A 20000-nucleotide genomic window follows, 5' to 3' on the forward strand; every position below is an offset into this window, starting at 1 on the left:
TCTGGTTAATTCCGTTAATGAACGAGACCTCAGCCTACTAACTAGCTATATGGAGGTGACCCTCCACAGCTAGCTTCTTAGAGGGACTATGGCCTTTCAGGCCATGAAGTTTGAGGCAATAACAGGTTTGTGATGACCTTAGATGTTCTGGGCCGTACGCGCGCTACACTGATGTATTCAACGAGTCTATAGCCTTGGCCGACAGGCCCGGGTAATCTTTGAATTTATAGGCTTGAGAAATATTAAGTGCTTCATCGCAAGCCCATCCAGAAAGCATACTGATAGCAGCCAAGGGAGATCCTTTAGCAACACATAGGGCATCCCTTATTGCTAGGATCCTCTTTATGAGGGGCGAGTCATCTCTCTTGACTCTCAGCTCCCAAATTGAAGTAGTGGCTAGATAGTGTTGGTGGACCCATCGGATCCATAAGGAATCCTTCTTACAGTGGATATTCCAAAGGACCTTGACAAGAAAAGCTGAATTCCAACTTTGAAGGTCTTTTAGACCAAGCCCTCCCTCAGATTTGGGAAGGCAGATATCACGCCAAGCAACAAGGGCAGACTTGGAGTTCCATAAGAAAAACCGGCAAAGTCTGTAAAGCTTCTCTAAAACAGCCGCTGGAACAGGCAGAATAGATAACCAGAAGCACTCGGTACCTTGAAGGACAGCTCTTATGAGCTCGAATCTTTCGGCATATGAAAGTGAGGAGGCGGCCCAAGCATTGATGCTATCCGAAATTTTGTCCGTGAGAGGCCCATAGTGCATTACCTTGAGCTTTTTCGCAGCGAGGGGAATGCCCAAGTATCGGAAGGGAAGATCACCAATAGGGAAATTTGTGGCTGCAAGGATCTGATTTAAATCACTGCTGTTGATACCCGCAGGGTAAAGCCTGGATTTAAGAACATTAGCAGAAAGCCCTGAACAAACTTCGAATTTATGGAGGCAGCTCATAAGGATTTTAACAGAAATAATATCACCTCTAGAAAATAACATCAAGTCATGAGTAAATGCTAGGTGCGAGATGTTCAGAGCACTGCACTTTGGGTGGAAATTAAAATCGAAATTCACAGTGGCTTTTTTGAGGGTTCTGGACAGATATTCAACACAAAGGACAAATAAAAAGGGAGATAGTGGGTCCCCTTGCCTAAGGCCTTGCTGGCCCTTGAAAAAACTATGCATACTTCCGTTGACCATGATGGAATAAGAGGTAGAGCAAACACACTCCATGATCCACTTGGAGAAAGTAGAGGGAAACCCGAGGCCATTCAAAATCTGCTGAAGGAAGCCCCAATTAACTGAATCAAAGGCTTTACGGATATCAACCTTGATAAGACATCTAGGCGATATCCTCTTGCGGCTGTAATTGCGAAGGATCTCTTGGGCTAGGTGAACGTTTTCCATAAGACTCCTGCCCTTGACAAATGTTGATTGAGCGCTATCAATAATGGAATCCAGAACCAAAGCAAGCCTAGAAGCTAAAACTTTGGAAATAACCTTGTAAATGACGGAGCAGCAAGCAATAGGCCTAAAATCACCAACAACGCTGGTATGCTTTGACTTGGGAATAAGAGTAATGGCTGCGTGATTGATCTGTTTGAGAAGAGACCCTGAGGAAAAAAATTCCAGGACAGCCTCTGTGAATTGCACACCAACAATAGGCCAAGCTTTTTTGAAAAAGTGATAGAACACATATTCTCATACTATTTAACCCTCAAATTTAGTCTTTTTGCACATTAGTTGTGTCCTTTTTATTCATCTTGGTTTTATTTTATAGGAATTGGGCTTCACACTATTTTACTTTATTTTTCCAGGTTTAGGGCTATGGGAGCATGATATGGGGCATGAGACGTCTTGATGGCAATGAGATATCTTGGAAATTGGAGAAAGAGAAATAAGGGCAATTTTAGCAGATTTAACCTCCTGCACTTCCTTCAGTATTTTGGCCAAGATAAAGTTCCAAAATGAAGATGATGTCTTCAGAGATATTGTAGAGGACTTCTATGGATTTCTGGAAAGGTATGTTTTGTCCAAATCCGAGTTCGTTTGGGCCTTCAAACAGCACTTCAAAGTCGGGACTAGGAAGTTGGGTCAAATTAGGAAAGCTGCACAGATGCTGATTCCTTAAAAGGGCCATATCTTGGGCGTCCGATATCCAAATCAAGTGATTCAAAAGCCCAAATTAATCTAATCTTCCTAATCTACAATTCTTATGAAGAGGCCGAAGCCCATAACGCGCTCTAACCTATCCGAAATCGGATGTGAAGTGGAAGTAACCTAGGGTTTCTTCCTTAAGCCCTACTTAAGCACCTTAAGTGGCCGATTTGGGGGGTATTCTTTGGAAGGACGTGAACAGTAGCCAACTTTCCTGCTCTCCACTGTTCTTATCAAGATGGAAGGCTAAGGTTCTGTAATCAGTTGCAATACCATCCTTGTTCCCGGTTTGAGTCTTTGGCTTTAATGGAAATCTGTTTTTTTTGTTTTAACTTTGTTGTTCTCTTGTTTCTGTTCTCTCTTAAATCTGTGTATGTGTTGATGCCGGTTGGATGAATGCATGCATTGTCTTTGTTTGAGAATCCAAGGTTTTTGTGCTCGTTTGAGGCTTTAACTAGAAGCAAGAACAATTAGTCTCGAATCTGTGCAATAAGGGGAATAAAAACTGATAAATCGAACTAAGAGGTTTCTGAAATCTGTTTATTGGTTTTCTTTCCAATCTTTGGCGGTTGTTAAAGGATTATTCTGGTTTTTGATTTGAGAATTGAAACTAAACAAATGATTTATTGAGAAGGCGATGAAAACTGGGATAGAAGGTTGGTTTGCAATTGATTGCATCTTGATTTCTTGTGTTCTTGCTTATTTAGTTTTCTGTTTTTCATCAAAAACTTTCCCCCCAGTTTAACCTTGTTTTGACAGATCCGTTGAAGGTTCGTTGGGAGACGACTTAGGGTTGCACTCTTGCTGCAAATCCAAATCATCATTTATCTAATCTATTGGTGTTCGACAGCCCCGATCAAAAAGCAAGTAGAGAAACTATCCGGCCCAGGGGCCTTCTCGTCCCTAATGCTAAATAGTGCAGCCTTAATTTCCTGACTGGAAATATTCTGGGAAAGAGCAATGGCCTGATTCGAGGAGATACATGGCCCAGAACATAAGATTTGAGGATCAATGGCCTCATAGTGCTTGGAGGAGCCCAACAAGCCTTCATAAAATTGAATAAATTCACTAGCCACGCCCTCAGTGGTAGTAGTGACAGACCCATCATCTCTAGATATGGCTGCAATAAAATTTCGCTTAGAATTACGCTTAACAATAGCATGAAAGAATTTAGTGCACCTGTCACTGAATTTAAGGTAGTTGCACTTTGCTTGCTGGTGAAAAAAGGATCTTTCAGCTTCTTTTAAAAAGAAAGCACGCTTCCGCATCATGGTAATCTGAGCTTGAAGAGCCTGATTCTGAGGGTTGGCATTGAATAAGAGCTGAGCTTCCTCAAGCTCTTTATCAGCCAAAGCAACACGGGAAGAAATGTGGCTGAAATGCTTCTGGTTCAAGCATCTGAGGGGACTCTTAAGCAACTTAAGCTTCCTGCATAAGCTGAATTGTTTAGTTCCATAGACATGCTGCTGGAAAACAAAACTGACAATATTGAAAAAATCCTCATGATCTGCCCACATATTAAAGAATCGAAAAGGTTTCTTGTGAGAGTCCCACTGTTGAAGTAGGGACACAACACATGGAGAGTGATCTGATAGGAAACCTGCAGGCAAGAAATTGGCATGACCCGAAAAGCTGCTGGCCAGCCAAGCATGATTAATCATTACACGATCCAACTTGGAGCAAACAGTGTTGTTTGACCAAGTATAAAAGCAGCCAATAGAAGCTAAGTCCGTGAGACCCGTAGATAAGCAGCAATCCAATAAACCAATGGTTTCATATGGGGTGATAGCTGCCCCATTTATCTTCTCCTTAGCATGGAGGACACAATTAAAATCACCCAGAACGATCCACGGATCAGAATAATTGTCCGCAAAATTCAAAAGATTCTGCCATAAGGAACGCCTGCCTAGAACAGAATTAAAAGCGTATATAAAGCTTGCAAGAAAACTGCAACCAGAAATCTTACAGCCAATGCGGCAATGGATGGCTTGGGGAGAGATCTCCAAAGGCTCCAAACTTAACTTCGAGGGGTCCCAAATAACCAAGATGCGCTCAGCAGAGTGCACTTGAAAATTATTAACCTCCTCCCAACCAGGGAACTTTCTACACATGAACTGAAGTAGCTTGGATGAATTGAGCTTAGTCTCTAAAATAGACATAACACTTACATGATGCTGATTAATGAGGCGCTTAACCCCATTTTGTTTCAGGGGCATGTTGAGGCCCCTGATGTTCCAGTTGGAAATAATCATGATGGAATACGAACGGCAGGGCCCTTCTTCCTTAAGTCGCGGGGTTGCACGAAAACCTTAGCCAAGCGGCTGTCTGAATCTTTCGATGCTTTCTATACCTTATCACTTGGACGGCTTTGAGAAGGATTAGCTTCATTCAGAATCTTAGATGCTTTGTCTTCGGATTGACTATGGGAGGAATCAGATTTATCCTTTACCTTTGGTAGGGAATCAATCTTCTTCTTCAGCTTGGCAGCCTTAGATTTCTCAGATTTCTTCTTTCTTTTAGAGATCACTTGCTCATAGTCCCCATCGTCATCAGCCTCAGTGGCTTCAGGTTGACCCTTATTCGGTGTAGTCTCCAAGGCTTCATCCCTGCACATATCAGAAGCCTACTCCTTATCCTTCAATGGAGGATCCGATTGGTGCTGAGAAATAGGATCCGGTTGTTGCTGAGAAATAGGATCTGGGCATCCCTCACCCACTTCAGGAGCAACCTGAGGGACCAAGGTTGGCATCTCAGTTGGGATCGGTTTTGGTTTTTTGGCCTTGCATAGCTCATGGATATGGCCAAAAGCCATACAAATCGGACAAAATTGTTGCTCATATTCGTAAATGACATGTTGGTGACGAAGCTTCCCGCATGGCATCATGAGGGTGATCTCACGGACTAAGTCTTTAGAGACATCGACCTCCACGAGAGCTCGAGCAAAGGAGAGCCTCTCTTTGGTTGCAGTATTTCGGTGGCTTGCAATGGGCACCCCCAATCTAGATGCGATTCTGCCCAGAAGAGTAGGATTCCAAAAATCAACCGGAAGGCCAGGAAATCTAACCCAAAGAGGAAGATGAACATCCAACGTTTCATTGAATTCGAAACAGGAAGGCATAACCTTAAGAAATAAGGGTCTTCCATATGCAAAATATGGGCCTCCCCTAAGAACTTGGTCTCTGGATGCAGCATCTCCAAATTTAAATATAAGCCATCCGCTTAAGTGAGGGAAATACTGGTATGAGACCCCCCATGAGTTGCAGAGTTTTAAAAGTGCTTGTTTACCTGAGAATTTACCAGCAAAATAGCCCATTAAACAATGGCCAAAGGATCGGTCAACGTTATCCAGCTCAATGGGGTCTACAACCAGCATCTCATCTGTGAACTCAAACTTTGGTAGAGAGAAGCCATGAGCTTGCTTTTCCTTGGAGTCCTTAAATAGACCCACCCATGGAGATGAAGGTTTGGGAGCAGATGGATTTGAAGTATTAGCCTCACTGGGCCCTTCTACACGATTGGCCGAGATAGTATCCACGTCTCCTAAGGTGCATGACTTAGAGGATCCTTCCAGTTCATCACCCTCTGGCTTCTCAGAAATGCGTGATGACGCAGCATCACCATTAACTGCTGTTTCAGCAGCTGGGCCCTCTAGAACAGAAGGAGGAATGCTTTTATTGGCCATGGAGGATGACCAAATAAAATATCAGACCCAGGTGAACCTCAGTTCTCAATGGTCTGACATGGCCGAGGCCACCCAGAACCAAAAACGAATCAAAGGAGCCCTTGGCTGACGGACGGGGACCACCACAAAGAGAAATCGCAGCAGCTGCACTGGCTTTGCAGCACAGAACAGCGTTGAAAATTCAAAAAGTGGTAGGCGGGAAAATCGAAAATTTGAATTATTTTGAAATCTGCTTCAATGAAGCATACGCTGACCCGATTGAACGGCCAATCCGCATCCAACACAGAGTAATCGAACAATGAACAATGATTTCTGGCTTGGAAATCACTGAACCACGCAAAGAATCAGCAAACAATCACACAGTAAGGCAACCGCGAGAAGGAAAACTAAAATCGCCCCCCCTCCCAGTGAGACACTCTCTCTCTAACCCCACTTTGACTGAGAGCTCTTTGACTGAGAGCTCTTTCTTGATTCTATGGGTGGTGGTGCATGGCCGTTCTTAGTTGGTGGAGCGATTTGTCTGGTTAATTCCGTTAACGAACGAGACCTCAGCCTGTTAACTAGCTATGTGGAGGTGACCCTCCACAGCTAGCTTCTTAGAGGGCCTATGGCCTTTCAGGCCACGGAAGTTTGAGGCAATAACAGGTCTGTGATGCCCTTAGATGTTCTGGGTCGCACGCGCGCTACACTGATGTATTCAACGAGTCTATAGCCTTGGCCGACAGGCCCGGGTAATCTTTGAAATTTCATCGTGATGGGGATAGATCATTGCAATTGTTGGTCTTCAACGAGGAATTCCTAGTAAGCGCGAGTCATCAGCTCGCGTTGACTACGTCCCTGCCCTTTGTACACACCGCCCGTCGCTCCTACCTATTGAATGGTCCGGTGAAGTGTTCGGATCGCGGCGATGTGGGCGGTTCGCTGCCAGCGATATCGCGAGAAGTTCACTGAACCTTATCATTTAGAGGAAGGAGAAGTCGTAACAAGGTTTCCGTAGATGAACCTGCGGAAGGATCATTGTCGAGCCCCACGAGAGCAGAACGACCCGCAAACTAGTAAAAAAAAAAAAAAAAAACCCACACACCGGGAGGGGGCGGGGCCCTCCGTGGCGCCCGGCCCCTTCCCGTTGCGGGGGGCGTGCGGCCGCTGTCTCTCGCGACGAACAACAAACACCGGCGCAGGACGCGCAAAGGAAAACGAAACAAACGAGCGTGCCCCCGACCCCCGCAGCGGGTGCGACGGGGCGCCGCCTTTTTCACTGACGCAAAAATGACTCTCGGCAACGGATATCTCGGCTCTCACATCGATGAAGAACGTAGCGAAATGCGATACTTGGTGTGAATTGCAGAATCCTGTGAACTATCGAGTCTTTGAACGCAAGTTGCGCCCAAAGCCATCCGGCCGAGGGCACGTCTGCCTGGGCGTCACGCACGCCGTCGCCCCATCCCGCCCAGCGTCTTTCGCCAGGGGACGGGCGCGCGCGCGGGGGTGGGGAGGAACCTGGCCCCCCGTGCCTCGCGAGGGCGCGGTCGGCCCGAAAAGAGGGATCCCGGTGGCAGCGGTCACGGCCGATGGTGGTTGTACCCAAAGCACATTCGCGTCCTGGCTAGTGCCCCTTCACCGGTAGGAGTGCCCCCCGCGACCCCCGAGCGATGCCCCAGGGCGCCGCCCACGACGCGACTCCAGGTCAGGTGGGACTACCCGCTCAGTTTAAGCATATCAATAAGCGGAGGAAGAGAAACTAACCAGGATTCCCTTAGTAACGACGAGCGAACCGGGAAGAGCCCAGCTTGAGAATCGGCGGCCCCGCCGTTCGAATTGTAGTCTGGAGAAGCGTCCTCAGTGGCGGACCGGGCCCAAGTCCCCTGGAAGGGGGCGCCGGAGAGGGTGAGAGCCCCGTCGTGCCCAGACCCTGTCGGCGAGTCGGGTTGTTTGGGAATGCAGCCCCAATCGGGCGGTAAATTCCGTCCAAGGCTAAACATGGGCGAGAGACCGATAGCAAACAAGTACCGTGAGGGAAAGATGAAAAGGACTTTGAAAAGAGAGTCAAAGAGTGGTTGAAATTATCGAGAGGGAAGCGGATGGGGGCCGGCGATGCGCCCCGGTCGGATGTGGAACGGCTTCGCTGGTCCGCCGATAGGCTCGGGGTGCGGACCGGTGTGGGTTGGGGCGAAGGCCGAAGCCTGGGCTGTCGACAGGCCCGCAGACACGCCTTCGCCCCGACCGTGGCTGGCAGCGCGCGCCTGCAGCGTGCCTCGGCACCTGCGCGCTCCCGGCACCGGCCAGTGGGCTTCCCATTCGGTCCGTCTTGAAACACGGACCAAGGAGTCTGGCATGCGTGCGAGTCAACGGGCGAGTAAACCCGCGAGACGCAAGGAAGCTAATTGGCGGGATGCCCCCCCGCGCGGGGGGCTGCACCGCCGATCGACCTCGATCTTATGAGAAGGGTTCGAGCGCGAGCATGCCTGTCGGGACCCGAAAGATGGTGAACTATGCCTGAGCGGGGCGAAGCCAGAGGAAACTGTGGTGGAGGCCCTGATAGCATGCATATTTATACCATATTTTGGCATTTCACCTCACTCTTATTAGGCCATTTGAAGCAATTTTTGCTGATATTTCATTGTTTCTATTTTATTATGCTTCAAATTGTCCTTACACTATTTTCTATCTTACCTCTACTCTATGGATCCAGGCTTTAGGGAATATTGGATGGGCTAAAGGAGCTTTGGCTCAACTAAAGGAGCTTGGGCCTACTAAAGGAGCTTGGGCCTACTAAAGGAGCTTGGGCCTACAATAAAGGAGCAGACTTGGGCTCACTTGTTTTCTGTTGGGCTAGGCCCAACCCTAGCCTCCCTAGCCTTTCCTTTCTTTCTTGGCCATGTATTTAAGGCCTCTTAGCATTAATTTTCAGATATCATCATAGAGAAAGAGAGGAGAAAATAGAGAGGATTCTACCCGTTTTTATCATTATAGCATTTTTCTGTTTTCTACATTTTTGTTCCATTCTGTTTTCCTTGCTGTAATGATAGGCTAGAACATTTTGTAACCGGTTGTGTGTCTTGAATCCATGTGGAATTTGAGTCCCAAATGAGCTACAAGAATCTGGTTTGTTGTTTGTTTCTTATTCAATTCTATTTGGTTTAGTTTGAGCAGATTTGTGAATGCATGGAGTTCATGGCAGGTTTGTGTGAGCTTGCATGGTTTCATTTTCTGTTAAATGCTTAAGAGAACAGAATGTTATAGCCGGTTGGTATAACATCTCGGAAATGAATATTGTGTGCTTGAACGGTTGTTCTTGCATAGGTCCGGATAGGTTGAATAGAGAGTGAATGGTTGCATGTTGTTTGCAAGAGATTTCTGCATTCATTTTGTTATTTCCAATCATTCTAATCCTTGGACGGTTGTTGGGGATGCTTGAGTTTGTTTTCCGGAGATCAAAGCATCTAGCAAACCAAGATATATAGAGTGGACAAGGAAGATTTCACATAGGAGACAAATACACAGCCGGTTGCACTCCTCTTATTGATTTTTTTCATCCATCTTCATATTTCTGTTTTGCCAATTAGTTTTCTGTCAAAACCCCCCCCCAAACAAACTGTTATTGGTTATGTTGGTTCTCCTTTGTTGGTAGAAGAAAGTGAGGCTCCTTGTGAGAGATGACCTAGGGTGCACTTTGCTGCAAACTAGAGAAGAGATGCAAACATAGATCTCTAATTCTGGAGCGGTTCGATAGCCGGTCAGAATTTTGGCGCCGTTGCCGGGGAGCCAAGTTTTTTCTTCTAAAAACATAGAGGACCGACCCTATTTTATGTTTGTTTTGTTTTCTTGTTTGAGTGTTTTTGTTTGTTTTGTGTTCTTGGTGAAAAGGCTATCAGTTGTTGAGAAGGTTATCAGTTTGGTGTTCTTGGTGAAAAGCTATTCTGTTCTTGAGATAAACTGATAGCAAGCAGCAACAGAGAAGCCTCATTTGCCTTTTCGATCTTCTTTTTGTTTGTGTGTATTTTCCTTTTATGTTTTCTCGTTTTTGGAATCATTTTTGAACCAAGAAGTGGCTGTTGGAGAGGGCTGCACAACCTGAACAACTGAAAAAGCAACCCTGCAGCAACTGAAAAAGCAAAGCAACCCTGCAGTCCTTCTCTGATTTTTTCTGTATCACACCTTATTTGTGTCCTTCTCTGATCTTCATGTACTCTAATAGGCACTGAAAAGCAAGCTCACACAGCAAGTAGACAAGCCTGCAGCAGATCAGGACAGCATAACTATTTTTAGAATGCTCTGAATCCCACTTTTCTGCCTCTGACAGCAGATCACCTGACCAAGAGGATATTCCATTTTTCTTTCTCACATTTTCCTTTTGTTTCCTCTCTTTTAACACTCCATTCAACGTTGTCTTTACCTTCCACACTAATCTCCATTTCCGTTTGGCAGAAGACACCAGCAGCTGCAACCAAAAGAAAGCAACCAGCAGCAGCCTTCCATTCAGCAGCGGTTTTGACAACCTTCATGACAGATAGCATTATTTAAGGATTGAGCTCGAGATACCGGTGCTATCCTCTTCCTTTCTCATCCCTACTTGATATTCTTTCAAGTCCATATGCTTTCCTTGATGTTTTATTGCATATAGAATGGTTTCTAAGGCAAAATAGGAGTAGGTTTTGAAAAAAAATTTTCAGTTTCCCGGTTACTGTTCACAGCTTTTCACTTGCTCCGATTGAGCTGATTTTTGGTGTCCAAAGAAATGGGGGTGTGGGGATCAATAGTCACAGCTTTGCCGTGAGAAGAGCCTTTTTTGGCCAAATTCCAACGTTTAGACCACTTTTTGGGCCATTTTGTGTTTCTCAGTGGCTAATTTGGTGTGGTTTTTAGTGTTTTTAGGTCCCTCAGTGTTTTTGTGTTGAAATTTTGTGAAAAATTGCATAAAAAAATCGTCTAAGGGCTTATTGTTTGACCTGTTTTTGTGTTTTTGTGTTTGTGGTTTTTAGTGTTTTTGTTTCTGCTTGTGTGTTTTTGTTTGTGTTTCTGTGTTCTTGGTATGCATAGGCCATTTTGTGTGCTGTTTTTGTGCTGATCTCTAGTGCATGACCAGGTCATCTAAGAAAACATTACTTGACTTGGATCTTGAATTAGAGAACACTCTTAGAAGGCAAGCTAGAGAGCTTAAGTCTCGGGATAGGATTGACCCTAATAGTGTGTCTAACACTTCATCTGAACCTATTCCAGCATTCATCAATATGGCAGATAATGGTAATGGAGATAATGCAAACAATGCAAATAATGGAAATAATGGTAATGGCAATAATGGAAATCATGGAAATAATGCAAATCATGGTCATTTGGATGGTAGAACTATTAGAGAGCTGGCTGCACCTGATGTGCATTACCAGCCCCTATGTATTCAATACCCACAGCTAGATGCCAACTTCGAACTTAAGTCTGGACTGATCCATTTGTTGCCCAAGTTTCATGGTCTTGCAGGAGAGGATCCACACAAGCATCTGAAAGAATTTCATGTTGTTTGCTCAACCATGCGGCCACAAGGAGTAGATGAAGAGCAGATCAAGCTGAGAGCCTTCCCATTCTCACTTGATGGATCAGCCAAAGATTGGCTCTACTACCTGCCACCAGCTGCTATCACCAGCTGGGATGGATTGAAGAGGATCTTCCTGGAAAAATTCTTTCCAGCCTCCAGAACAGCATCAATAAGGAAGGAAATTTGTGGTATAAGGCAGATGAGTGGTGAGACTCTACATGAGTATTGGGAGAGGTTCAAGAAGTTGTGTTCCAGCTGCCCTCACCATCAGATAAGTGACCAACTCCTAATTCAGTATCTCTATGAAGGTCTAATCCCCATGGACAGATACTTGGTAGATGCTGCAAGTGGAGGAGCCTTGGCAGAGAAGACCCCAGCAGCTGCACAAGAGCTGATATCAAAGATGGCACAAAATGCCCAGCAGTTTGGCACCAGAATTAACACTCCTACAAAAGCCATAAATGAAGTCAATGTGGCTGCCACTATGGACCAGCAAAGGATGGAAAACAAGCTTGAGGAATTGGCTTCCATGGTCAGGCAGTTGGCATTAGAGAGAAAGCAACAGCAGCTTTGTGGCATTTGCTCCTTGCCATCCCATACAACAGACCAATGCCCACAGTTGCAAGAAAATAATGAGACATGTGCAGGCATTTTTCCTGGAAGACCATTCCAGCACCAGCAGCACAGCCAACCACAACCTTCCAATAGGTATGACCCATACTCAGCCACCTACAATCCAGGTTGGAGAGACCATCCGAACCTCAGATATGGCAGCCCTTCCAATCAACATGTGCACCAGCAGCCATACCACCAGAATCAACCATTTCAGCAGAGGTTCCATCCTTCAAGCAACCATACTCCACCACCAAGGCAGAATCAAGCCATGCAACAAGCACCACCATTACCCAAGTCAGAACCTACCTTAGATGATCTTGTCAAACAACTAGCAGCCAATACACTCCAATTCCAACAGAAAACAGAAACCACCATTCAAAATTTGGAGACCCAAATAGGCCAGCTAGCCACAAACATCAATGAGTTAAGGAGTCAAGGTTCGGGGCAGCTTCCTTCACAACCAGTTGCCAATCCAAGAGGTAATGTTAGTGCCATCATGCTTCGAAGTGGAAAAGAAGTGATCACCCCAACCCCTCCACCATCATCAAACATGGAGCAACATGTAGAGGAGCAGAATGTAGAGGGTAGCAAAGAGCAGCAACCTTCCTCAGTCCAAGAAGCCAAGCAGCCAAACTCCAGCTATCAAGAACAAGGAGAGTCTTCCAACATCCAGCCCCTACCATTCCCACATCGAGCAACACAAAACAAGAAAAGAGCAGAAGCCGAAGTGGATAAAGAGATTCTGGAAACATTCCAGAAAGTTGAAGTCAACATTCCCCTCCTTGAAGCCATTAGACAGATCCCCAAGTATGCAAAATTTCTCAAGGATTTGTGTACTCACAAGAGGAAGCTTATGGGGAATGAGAAGATCAACCTTGGGAGAAATGTCTCTGCCCTTATCCAACCTGCCATGCCAGCAAAGTGTAAAGATCCAGGGATGTTCTCCATTCCTTGTACTATAGGAGACATGCAATTTAGCAATGCTTTACTAGATTTAGGTGCATCCATTAATGTCATGCCTAACTCTATTTATGCTTCATTGCAGTGTGGTCCTTTGAAGCCAACAGGAGTGGTTGTCCAACTAGCCAATAAAAGTACTGCACACCCCACTGGAGTCCTAGAAGATGTGCTGGTTAAGGTTAAGGATTTAATCTTTCCAGCAGATTTTTATGTTTTGAATATGGAAGATAACAGCACACTTGAGCATGCACCCTTGATCCTAGGGAGACCATTCTTAAAAACTGCTAGAACTATTATCAATGTGCATGAGGGTACACTTTCCATGGAATTTGCTGGTAAGACAATTAACTTCAAGATACTTGATGCCATGAAATTCCCTGCTGAGGATCATTCCACTTTTCAAGTAAATAGAGTTGACCTGTTAGTGAATGAAGCATGTTCTGAGTCTTCTGATTTAATTGATAAATTCCCCACTGTGCATGAGTTCCCAGATACGATTATTTGCACTAATTGTAGTGATGGAGAGAGTCAATGTGCTGCATGCTTAGAGATTGCTGAATTTTTGCATAGACATGAGTTTGATTTTGATGCTAACATTTCCCAAGTGGAAGATAGTGCTGCTAACCTTGTTGAGCAAGTTGATAGTGCCTTGGAGTTAGAGTTCCAGTCAAATAGATCAGCCCCCTCTTTGCAGCAGCCACCCACCATTCAGTGCAAGCCTTTGCCTCAGCACCTCAAGTATGCATTCTTGGAGAAAGATGAGAAGCTGCCAGTCATCATTGCAAACAACTTGCAGCCTGACCAAGAGAGAAAGTTGCTGGATGTGCTGAAAAATAATAAGAAAGCAATTGGGTGGACTTTAGCGGACATAACTGGAATCAGCCCATCTGTTTGCATGCATCGTATTTTATTGGAGGAAGGAGCAAAACCAGCAAGGCAGCCTCAAAGAAGACTTAACCCAACCATCCTTGATGTGGTAAAACAGGAGGTAAGTAAATTACTTGCAGCCGGTATTATTTACCCTATTTCTGACAGCAAGTGGGTGAGTCCCGTGCAGGTTGTTCCAAAAAAGACGGGCATCACGGTGGTCCCAAATGAGCACAATGAGCTCATCCCCATGAGAGTGCAGAACAGTTGGAGAGTCTGCATTGATTATAGAAAGCTGAACCAAGCAACCAGAAAAGATCATTTCCCCCTTCCATTCATTGATCAGATGTTGGAGAGGTTGGCTGGTAAGTCACACTATTGTTTCCTTGACGGTTTTTCTGGATACTTTCAGATTTGCATAGCCCCAGAGGATCAAGAGAAGACCACCTTCACCTGCCCCTTTGGCACATTCGCTTATAGAAGAATGCCTTTCGGTCTATGTAATGCTCCAGGTACCTTTCAGCGATGCATGGTAAGTATATTTTCAGATTTTATAGAGCATTGCATGGAAGTGTTTATGGATGATTTTTCAGTTTATGGTACTTCTTTTGATGATTGCTTGGTTAGCTTGGGTAGAGTCCTAGAGAGATGCATTGAAAAGAACCTTGTTTTAAATTTCGAAAAATGTCATTTCATGGTAGAACAAGGAATTGTTTTAGGGCATGTTCTCTCTAAGAAGGGTATAGAAGTGGATCGGTCTAAGGTTGATGTTATTGCTTCATTGCCTTACCCCACCTCTGTGAAGGAGGTGCGTTCTTTCCTTGGCCATGCAGGATTTTACAGGAGATTCATCAAGGATTTCAGCAAGATTGCACTTCCACTTTCCCACCTTCTCCAGAAAGAAGTGACCTTCCACTTTGATGAACAGTGCAAGCGGGCATTCGAGGAACTGAAGAGTCGTTTGATTTCTCCACCCATCATACAGCCACCCGACTGGGAGTTACCTTTCGAGCTGATGTGCGACGCCTCCAACTTTGCAGTGGGCGCTGTCCTTTCACAACGTGTGGAGAAGAAGTCACATGTCATTGCCTATGCCTCGCGCACCTTGGATGCTGCTCAAGCAAACTACACCACGACTGAGAAGGAGCTTTTAGCTATTGTGTTTGCTTTAGATAAATTTCGCTCCTATCTTCTGGGTTCTAATGTTGTCGTGTTTTCTGACCATGCAGCCTTGAAATACCTATTGAAGAAGCCCGATGCTAAGCCCAGGTTGATACGGTGGATGCTCCTACTTCAAGAGTTCAATGTTGAGATAAAAGACAAGAGTGGGGCCGAGAACCTAGTAGCTGATCATTTGAGCAGGGTCCCTCCTTCTTCAGATTCCACAGTCATGGACTCCCAGCCTATCAGGGATGATTTCCCAGATGAGTTATTATACCACATTCATGGTGTTGAGCCCTGGTATGCTGATTTAGTCAATTATTTAGTTGCTTCTGAATTACCTGCATATTTTAAGAAGGAACAGCTAAATAAATTTAAGAGTCAGGCTCGGTATTATGTGTGGGATGATCCCTATCTGTGGCGCATGTGTAGTGACCAGGTCATTAGGAGATGTGTTCCTAACCATGAGTTTGCATCTGTCTTAAATTTTTGTCACACACTTGCATGTGGTGGTCACTTTGGTCCCCAACGTACAGCTAGGAAAGTCCTAGATTCTGGATTATATTGGCCTTCTCTCTTTAAGGATTCATATGAGTTCTGTAAGAATTGCACACGTTGCCAACACACAGGCACTATATCACGTAGGAATGAAATGCCTCAACAACCCTTATTGTTTTGCGAAATCTTTGATGTTTGGGGTATTGACTTTATGGGTCCATTTCCTGTGTCATTTGGTTATGTGTACATTCTGTTAGCTGTGGATTATGTTTCTAAGTGGGTGGAAGCTAAAGCCACCAGGACTGATGATGCTTCTGTGGTTGCAGATTTTGTTCGTTCTAACATCTTTTGTAGGTTTGGCATACCCAGGGCCATCATCAGCGACCAAGGATCCCACTTTTGCAATAGAAAGATGGACACCCTACTTCGTAAGTATGGGGTAATACACAAAGTGGCGACTCCTTATCATCCACAGACTAATGGGCAAGCCGAAGTCTCAAATAGGGAAATCAAGCAAATTTTGGAGAAGACTGTCCAGCCCAATAGGAAAGACTGGAGCACGAGATTAGAAGATGCACTTTGGGCCTACCGCACGGCCTACAAAACCCCCATCGGCATGTCCCCTTATAGGTTGGTTTTTGGAAAAGCGTGTCACTTGCCGGTGGAGGTGGCGCATAAGGCATATTGGGCGGTGAAGCAATGCAATATGGACATCAATCAATCGGGGTCCCAAAGAAAGCTCCAACTTCAAGAGCTTGAGGAGATTAGGATGGACGCATATGAGAACTCACGCATCTACAAGGAGAAGACCAAGGCTGTGCATGACAAGCTTATTGTGAAGAAGACATTCGAAGTTGGCCAGAAAGTTCTGCTATACAATTCCCGTCTCAAGTTGATGCCCGGTAAGTTACGTTCTCGTTGGACTGGTCCTTTCATAGTTATTCATGTTTTTCCCTTTGGTGCAGTTGCAATCAAGGACGAGTCCAATGCAAAGCAATTCACAGTGAACGGGCAGCGACTTAAGCCATTCTACGAGAGCTTTCAGGAGCATATTGTGGAGGAGCTGCATCTCCTCAACGCCACCTACATTTGATACATCAGGCTGTTTCTCTCTCCCTAGTATTTTACATTTACTTGTCTTATTCTTGATTGGAATTGCATGTTTACATTGAGGGCAATGTAAAGTCTAAGTGTGGGGGGAGGCAGCATTCTTATTTTGGCAACATTTTCTTTATCTTTTCATATTTCTTTTTCCTTGGGTTTAGTTGAGTTTGTTTTGCGTGGAAATGCAAGTTAAGCAATTAAGTCTAAAAGAACCCATCATGATTAGAACTTCGATCTTATCTTCCTTAATTTCGAGTAACTTGGCAATGAGTTTAATTTGATAGATTGATTGGGTAGTCTACAGCCGTGAGGATTTTGAGCCTATTGTCTTTCTTGTGTGTGTATTCACCTATCATGATTTCCACTCTAGAACTTGTTTTGATTCTTGGTTGAGGCTATATTTGTTCATGCATGAATCAAACATGATTAAGGCATTCTTTCTTGTCCCCATTTAGCCATTTTGTTATAAAAAAAAAAAAAAAAAAAAAAAAAAAAAAAAAAAAAAAAATTCAATCAATCCCTTTCGCTTGCCACTTAGAGCCATCATTTTTACCCTTCATTCTCATACACCCTTTTTGGACCTTCCAACCTTAGGAAGAGGAATAGTAAGTGCATTCTAGTGAGAGAGATTGAATTCATCGAGCAAGTCATAAGGCCAAAGGCCATTTGCATCCATGAAAAAGAAAAAGAAAAGCAAGAAAAGGATAGAAGGGTGAGAAGGAGCGTAAAACGCACTCACCTCTTTCGAAAAAAAAAAAAAAAAAAAAAAAAAATTTTTGATGAGAAAAAGAAGAAAGCAAAGTTGAGACAGAGCGTAAAACGCACTCAACCAAATAAAGATGCAATGTTCTTCATAACGCTTGGAAATTCTATCTCTTGATCTTAGAGTTGCATGAAATGTTTTCTCGACCTAAGGCATGTTTTCCTTCATTGTTGTCTTTCCATTTCTTTCTTCCCCACATTACAACCCTGAATAAGTCCTTTTGATTTGTGGCATGCATTTGACATGGATAGTGGAGATTGAGAAGATAAACAAGCTTATGGAAGTGGAATTGTGATTGGGTGAATTTGAGCGAAACAGTCACCACCACCTCTTGAGAGATTTTTGAGCATACACTTGCCCTGTGAGAGGCCTCCACTTTTGATTTGTCTTATTGGATGAATTACCATGTCACTTGTTTTCTTGGAAGTAGAGGAAAGATGATCTTTGATTGATGAATTCTTGAAGACTTACCTACCTTGCATCTAATTTGTGTTTTTCCACATTTCTATTCTTGAGTCATAGAGTCTAGTGTTTTGCCCAGGAGTGCAAAAGTCTAAGTATGGGGGAATTGATAGCATGCATATTTATACCATATTTTGGCATTTCACCTCACTCTTATTAGGCCATTTGAAGCAATTTTTGCTGATATTTCATTGTTTCTATTTTATTATGCTTCAAATTGTCCTTACACTATTTTCTATCTTACCTCTACTCTATGGATCCAGGCTTTAGGGAATATTGGATGGGCTAAAGGAGCTTTGGCTCAACTAAAGGAGCTTGGGCCTACTAAAGGAGCTTGGGCCTACTAAAGGAGCTTGGGCCTACAATAAAGGAGCAGACTTGGGCTCACTTGTTTTCTGTTGGGCTAGGCCCAACCCTAGCCTCCCTAGCCTTTCCTTTCTTTCTTGGCCATGTATTTAAGGCCTCTTAGCATTAATTTTCAGATATCATCATAGAGAAAGAGAGGAGAAAATAGAGAGGATTCTACCCGTTTTTATCATTATAGCATTTTTCTGTTTTCTACATTTTTGTTCCATTCTGTTTTCCTTGCTGTAATGATAGGCTAGAACATTTTGTAACCGGTTGTGTGTCTTGAATCCATGTGGAATTTGAGTCCCAAATGAGCTACAAGAATCTGGTTTGTTGTTTGTTTCTTATTCAATTCTATTTGGTTTAGTTTGAGCAGATTTGTGAATGCATGGAGTTCATGGCAGGTTTGTGTGAGCTTGCATGGTTTCATTTTCTGTTAAATGCTTAAGAGAACAGAATGTTATAGCCGGTTGGTATAACATCTCGGAAATGAATATTGTGTGCTTGAACGGTTGTTCTTGCATAGGTCCGGATAGGTTGAATAGAGAGTGAATGGTTGCATGTTGTTTGCAAGAGATTTCTGCATTCATTTTGTTATTTCCAATCATTCTAATCCTTGGACGGTTGTTGGGGATGCTTGAGTTTGTTTTCCGGAGATCAAAGCATCTAGCAAACCAAGATATATAGAGTGGACAAGGAAGATTTCACATAGGAGACAAATACACAGCCGGTTGCACTCCTCTTATTGATTTTTTTCATCCATCTTCATATTTCTGTTTTGCCAATTAGTTTTCTGTCAAAACCCCCCCCCAAACAAACTGTTATTGGTTATGTTGGTTCTCCTTTGTTGGTAGAAGAAAGTGAGGCTCCTTGTGAGAGATGACCTAGGGTGCACTTTGCTGCAAACTAGAGAAGAGATGCAAACATAGATCTCTAATTCTGGAGCGGTTCGATAGCCGGTCAGGCCCGCAGCGATGCTGGCGTGCAAATCGTTCGTCTGACTTGGGTATAGGGGCGTGATCGGGGCTGTCGAACACCGATAGATTAGATGAATGATGATTCGGATTTGCAATAGGGGTGCAACCCAAAGTCGTCTCCCAACGAACCTCAAACGGATCTATCAAAACAAGGCTAAACGGGGGGGAAAGTTTTTGATGAAAAAAATAGAAAACAAAATAAGCAAGAACACAATAAATCGAGATGCAATCAGTTGCAAACCAACCTTCTATCCCAGTTTTCATCGCCTTCTCAATAAACAATTTGTTTAGTTTTAATCCTCAAATCGAAAATGAGAAAAATCCTTTAACAACTGCCAAAGATTGGAAAGAAAACCAATAAACAGATTTCAGAAACCTCTTAGTTCAATCTATCAGTTTTGATTCCCCTTATTGCACAGATTTGAGACTGATTGAAATACCATCCAAACAGGTTGTTCTTGCTTCCAGTTAAAGCCTCAACCGAGCACAAAAACCTTGGATTCTCAAACAAAGACAATGCATGAATTCATCCAACCAGTATCAACACATACACAGATTTAAGAGAGAACAGAAACAAGAGAACAATAAAGTTAAAACTAAAAAAATAGATTTCCATTAAAACCAATGACTCAAACCGGGAACAAGGATGGTATTGCAACTGATTACAGAATCCTTAGCCTTCCATCTTGGACAAGAACAATGGAGAGAGGGAAAGTTGGCTACTGTTCACGCCCTTCAAAAGAATACTCCCTTTTTTTAATGGCCTCTTAAGTTGCTTAAGTAGAGCTTAAGGAGGAAACCCTAGGTTACTGCAACTTCACATCCGATTTAGGATAGGTTAACGTGCGTTCTGGGCTTCCGCCTCTTCATAAGAATTGTAG

At 44.0% G+C, this 20000-nt stretch overlaps 2 non-coding genes across 2 annotated transcripts; one reads left to right on the plus strand and one right to left on the minus strand.

Annotated features, from left to right (window-relative positions):
• Nucleotides 1–7105: 7105 nt before the first annotated feature.
• Nucleotides 7106–7261, plus strand: LOC127812364 (5.8S ribosomal RNA). Its single transcript, XR_008025870.1, has one exon. It is a non-coding gene; the product is annotated as a 5.8S ribosomal RNA (ribosomal RNA).
• A 4271-nt stretch (nucleotides 7262–11532) lies between these two features.
• On the minus strand, nucleotides 11533–11637 carry LOC127812407 (small nucleolar RNA R71). The gene has a single exon (XR_008025909.1). It is a non-coding gene; the product is annotated as a small nucleolar RNA R71 (small nucleolar RNA).
• Between the last annotated feature and the right edge of the window lie 8363 nt (nucleotides 11638–20000).

This window comes from Diospyros lotus, chromosome 10 (genome assembly GCF_014633365.1).
Source record: "Diospyros lotus cultivar Yz01 chromosome 10, ASM1463336v1, whole genome shotgun sequence".
Lineage (NCBI taxonomy): Eukaryota > Viridiplantae > Streptophyta > Magnoliopsida > Ericales > Ebenaceae > Diospyros > Diospyros lotus.